Raw genomic sequence first — 6,000 nt, 5'->3', positions numbered from 1 at the left:
AAGAAAATATGTAAAGGGGATAAAATATTGAGGAAAAGGGGGGGGGGGGGGGGGGGAAGCATGCTGCATGTAGAGAACTATAATCTTCCATTTTCTAAAATATATTTATTCTAGAAAAATATCTACTAAAGATGCAGAAATACAAGAAGTGATACAACTGCTCAATCGAAGTATAGGTAATGTGGAATAATAGAAATTACTGAATGTTCCACCTCTAATGTACTAATACACCTTCAAGAAAACCGAATTATGCATCCAATATTCATTCCTAATATCTTCTGAAAAATGCCTCAGACATATGAGAGCCTGTTCTTCTGCAGCAGGATCATATCCTCCAGCAATTGATGGCAACATAATTTACAAGCCTCTTTAATTATTCATCACCAACTACCCTAGCCGTACCTTCATTATCTTCCCATTCAGAGCATCCTCCAACTTGGAGCAAAAACTGTGCAAGGGAGCAAGTTCTACAGACAGGTTCAAGGAATTCGCTTTTCATTGCCAAATCGAGTTCGTTGTTGACTTCTCCCTACACTCAAAATCCACACAAAACCCCACTGTGTTCGTTCCAATTATGGAATTGAATTAAAGCTCTTTGTAAAAATTTTTTACACTTTTTACATTTCTACACTGCTTTGAAAATTATTTTGAAGCAGTGTCAAATATTTGCATTTCATCCTCCTCTATCTCAAATAAAAGGTAAAAACATAGGTAGGAACAAGATTAGGAACTGAAAGCATTTGACTTCATGCAAAACTTCTAGATTCTGATCCTGATTCAGGCAAGAATATAAACTAGGTACAGGCTTTACTTTACCCGCTTAAGCAGTCTCATTTCAGATTCAAGCAGAGGGAGGTAAACATAGGCAAAAATGTCTGTTCAGTCCTTTCCACGTTTAAACAAAGGCACATATTCCCAACATTTCAAAGCCCATTTGGACACCTCAAAATCCCTGAGAGGCTAAGCAGTACTTAGGAGCTGTTAAACCATGTTTCTCCAGTAAACAAAGCTGTAACAAAATGGTATTTTAAAGAATTTATGTGATTAATCTGATAAGAAAAATGCTAATATTTTGTATTTAAATTTATTGAACCTTGATTTTGATTATTTGTAATTTTTTTCATTAAAAATACCTTTATATGAATTTTAAACCAGACTGCCCAGCTAGTGCTAAAATTAAGACAGTAAAATAACATCGGAAAAATAACTTTTGGAAATATTATTTGTTTATTTACAAACAGAAACTTTCCGACTCTAATCACACAGAAAGGTTCATTAGTTCTCTGCTGCAGGAGTAACACAGTTCTGCTGAAGACATGTTAGTAATTTGTTACAAAGTTCATAAAGATGGTTCCCTAGGGCCAAAGCACTGCCCATCTACAAAATTCAATGGAAGCTAGCAGTGATTAGTCAAGGACAGCCTCTGCCCATAGCTTTATTTATTTCTGCATTTCTGGGGGAAAAAAATTGTACAGTCACCACAGGACATGATATCCAAAGTGATAGTGTATGGGTATGCATATGCTGTTACTTACCTCTCCAGCTGACAGAGAAGTTCCCAAGCTGCAAGGAAGCACCAAGGGCTGTCTGGTTACAGGACCCACGCCTCACAAGGTGATGGCATCTCCCGTAGTGGGACTCTGTGTTATGCTAGGAAGTATTTTTTGCTTAACCTCCAGAAAAAATGTAAAGACAGCAATCTGTCTTTAACTCCCACTCTGATAAGCTGTGAATAATAAATGTCTGAACAGAACTATGACAAGTGAGGCTGCTATTTGGAATAAATATAATAGCAGGCACTGACTACATGGAGGGCCATAAGGACAAAGGGGAACAATTGGTGTTGTTAAACACTACCTGCCTAACAAGGGAAAATAATGTTCTTTATGCCTTCAGTACGAAATGGGAATCATGGATGCATTTCTATCTAATTCTTTTCAATGACAGTAATTTTTGACACTTTTTCCTCCAACATTGGATTTAAATAGACATTTTGCATGTGTATTATTTCTGTACATATAAAACTGATATAAAACCAGTATTGTGAATGTCTGTGGTGTCTGCTATTGTCTATTTGAAAAGTGAATTTAATTCACCATTGAATGAGTTTATCTTGCAGCTGTAAAGATAACTTCTGTTTCTCAAAGGAAAATTGTAAAAGTACGTACTAATAGATAATTCTTGTTTTTAAAGGAAAATTGCAAAAGTATACACTATTATAGTATAAGAAAATATGAAAAGTGTTTTGCCATGAATTTCAATGCAATATAACCAGCACCAGATCCTCCACTTTGATTTCTTACATTGCTTGAAAATTTCCTCTCTCTGTGTAAAAATGTAGCTAGTCACAACACAAGTCCATTACTGGATTGTGGAGACCAGTCTGATTAGGGCCTGGGACTCTGGGAGGGAGCTCCAGAAAGACCAGACTATCAGTAAGAAAAATAAGTCTATTATTTACCAAGATATTGACGTTCTGTCTCTTCATTCAACTACTTCTAACACTACACATGAGAACTACAGTACCGAAAAAATACTGTATCAGGAATGGCATACAAGATCTATGAACAATTTGTCCCTCCTGTCATTGCCAGAACAAGCCTCACTGCAGATCAGAAATAAAGCAAAACAAAAGAATAACCTTAGAAAACTTCAAGCAGCAGATATTCCATTCAAACAACCCACATATCAAGGGCTGATTTTCCAAAGTTCAAATATGGGCAAAAAAAATTGTAAAATTTGCAAAGTTCAAATCGTGTGACACAGTATTTCTATGAAATTGTACATGCATACATACGTTAGTGAAGCATTTCTGAGTGTGTGCATCCAATTCCTCAGTTAAGGTACAGATATCTGTAGTTTATCATCTACTTGATACAGCTAGACATGGAAATCACATAGGTATTTTGTTCAATGCAAATATAATAATTTCAAAAATGAAAATTATTCCAATTCTTACATGTTAAAGAGCAACTAAGAAACTATAATATTGGAATGCTTTCTATGAACAATATACAGTATGTGGGATACATGAAATAAATAGTCATGCAATGATCTCTGGACCATCAGTCATATAATTACACTCATCAGGCTCCAACTGAAAATCTAGGTGTCTTGATTTCACAGCCCACTGGGCTGATTTTGGCTGAGGTAGAATTAATTTTCATCACAGTGGCTGGTACAGGGCTGTGTTTTAGATTTTTGCTGAGCACGGGCCTGATAATACACAGATGTTTTTGTTGTTGCTGAGCAGAGCTTACACGGAGCCAAAGCCTTTTCTGGTTTTTGTACTGCCACAAAGGCAATGGAGCTGGGAGTGCAGGTGATCCAAAGTGACCAAAGGGATGTTCCAGACCATGTGACATCATGCTCAGCATACAGAATGCAGGGAAGAAGGAGGAAGGAGGGGACATTTGGAGTGATGGTGCTTGATTTCCCAAGTAACTGTTACACGTGATGGGGCCCTGCTCTCCTGGGGATGGCTGAACACCTGCCTGCCCATGGGAAGCAGCAAATTAAATCCTTGTTTTGTTTTGCTTGCATGCACAGTTTTGCTTTCCCTATTAAACTGTCTTTACCTCAGCCCACAAGTTTTCTTGCTTTTACTCTTCTGATTGTCTCTCCAAGCCACACTGGTGGGCAAGAGAGCCAGGGGCTGCATGGGGCTTGGCTGCTGGCTGGGGTTAAACCACAACAATATTTTCTCAAGCTCTCTCTCTTAAAGGTTGTGATATTTCTTTATATTTTAGCCTAAATTTATTTATTCATGTTTAGTCATCTGTGCTCATTTGAGTAACAATGCCCTTGAGTTTAAGCAATTCTCAATTCCTTTTGTCCCCCTTCCTGATGTGATTAAAGCAGTCACATCCCCTTCCAGCTTACTTTTTGCAAGACAAATAAAACCCTGCTGTAATGTCTAGCTCCGTGATCATCCTGGAAACTTTTCTTTGTGATTGTTTCAACTTGATCTCAGCTTTACTGCATATGAGTGAGCAGAATTTGATCAGTACTTCTCATGAGATCTCACTAAGGCCTTATAAAATGGCATTCGCATTCCCTTCTCTCCTAGAAACGTTTCACCTGATATATCCTAAGACTGTTTACTTTTCATAGTCCTGCATCCAAACAGTAATTCTTTGACCAACTAAGACCGTGTCCACATCGCTTAAAGCACCTTCTACAGGCAACTGCAGAGGTCACAGCCACAAATGACGCCAAATGCCTCCTGCTCACACTGCTTGGGACATGCAGTCCTTTTCTAGTGAGCACCATCTGTGTCTAAATTGCACAGCACATGATCTGGGTCCCCTGTGGTGTCTGCATGATACTCCTGTGGCCCTAAGATTTCATACTGACTCTCTTGTGGCTTTCCAGTTAAGGTGCCCAAAACAAAATGGAAACTGAGTATGTCAGAGAAATGTCAGACCAGGGCCACTGTTTGAGTGTGGATAACATGAGAGGTAACCAGGTTTGCTTCAACAGGCTTGGATGGCTACACACAGGAAGGAATTAATGGTGAGGTCCAAGATACATGCAGAGCAGGAGAAGAGAAAGAAGCAAGCTGAGAATTTCCATCATTTCACCAGCACATTTGTGTGTACTCCTTTTTTCCTCTGTTATTTCCAAAAGATTGTGACCCCTCTCTTGATAGAAAATGTCCCTACTGCTCTCCATTGGCCAGACCAATGCAAATTACTTTCAAGTTTTCTTTCTAGTTAATAAAAAAAAAAATTACAATCTCCTTTTGATTATTTTCTCTAGCCATTTCATCCTTAAAATCTGTTATTCCCCTACACTGAATATCAAACATCAATTTGTATTGATTCAAGGACTGTTTACTGAAGAAATAAGACTGAAGAAATAGGTGTGGCCTACAGATATACCATCAAACAAAACAGCACTAGTGAACAATAAAACTCCTCCATCATGCAATTACTAGAAAAGTCCATGGTATAATTTTCCTCTGTTTCAACTGTCTGTCTCAGCCAACTCCTAAGCATCACTTAGGACCTACCACAAGCTGGCAAATCAGCAAATCTCAATCAGCAGCATTCATGGAGGCAACCTCTTTGAAGACGAAAGACTATTAATAATATGGACATGGGTTATGCCATGCTGTTGGCTTCTTCATCAGAAAATAGTCCCAGGCTTTCTTAATTTTCTGGTGTAGATTTGGCTGACAACATTATTAGCTTCACCTAAAAATACTTGTCTAGTGTTACTGCAAATTCTTAAATACATTTAAATCTGAAATTGAATGCATTTCTTCAATTTGTGCAATGGCTTGCCATTTTGTCAGATCATTAGAAAGTGAGACATTCATTCAAAGTCATCTAACTTTATTTCACTATTTTGAAACCTCATTGTAAATATCCCAGCTCACTTTATCTCTGTGATGAACAGAACCATTCTCTGCATTCATATGCCTCTAACCTTGGCACATTTTGCCCAGCTTCATTACTGGCCAGGAAAACCTTGTATTTTAGTAATATGGGGCATTTTTCCTCTAACACTAACCCCATTTAATTCCTGGGTTATATACAGAAGATATTTTCTGTCCATAGAAAAGTGGCACTATAAAAAGAGCAAAAGCATACAAAGGTAGTCAGAGATTGTGACGGTACAGATTTTGTGCAGATCACACAGAGTTTCAGAGGAAAAACCTTATCAATACAGATACAGCAGCTCCAGCCATTACCCAGCAGAGACACACACATCTGTATCGCTCCCTCGCATGCACCGCCAACTCCAGTGTGACCACATACACATACAGAGCTCAGCAAAATCAGGGGCTGTCTGTTTCAGACTTCCATGACCCTGACTGGCTCCTCTGGGTTCTCAGTAATTAATAAGTGATCACCATAATGTATTATGCATTCAAAAATCTTTTTTTTATACGGCTATTTCTTCATTCTCCTAAGTAACGTACGTGTTGAATTCTCACTAAATGCATTGCTCTAGGTGACTGTTTCATACTTGACTCGGGCTGCGTCTCTGCCC

The sequence above is a fragment of the Hirundo rustica genome, chromosome 1 (assembly GCF_015227805.2).
Source record: "Hirundo rustica isolate bHirRus1 chromosome 1, bHirRus1.pri.v3, whole genome shotgun sequence".
NCBI classification, from domain to species: domain Eukaryota; kingdom Metazoa; phylum Chordata; class Aves; order Passeriformes; family Hirundinidae; genus Hirundo; species Hirundo rustica.
Note: the sequence above shows the minus strand (reverse complement) of the source record.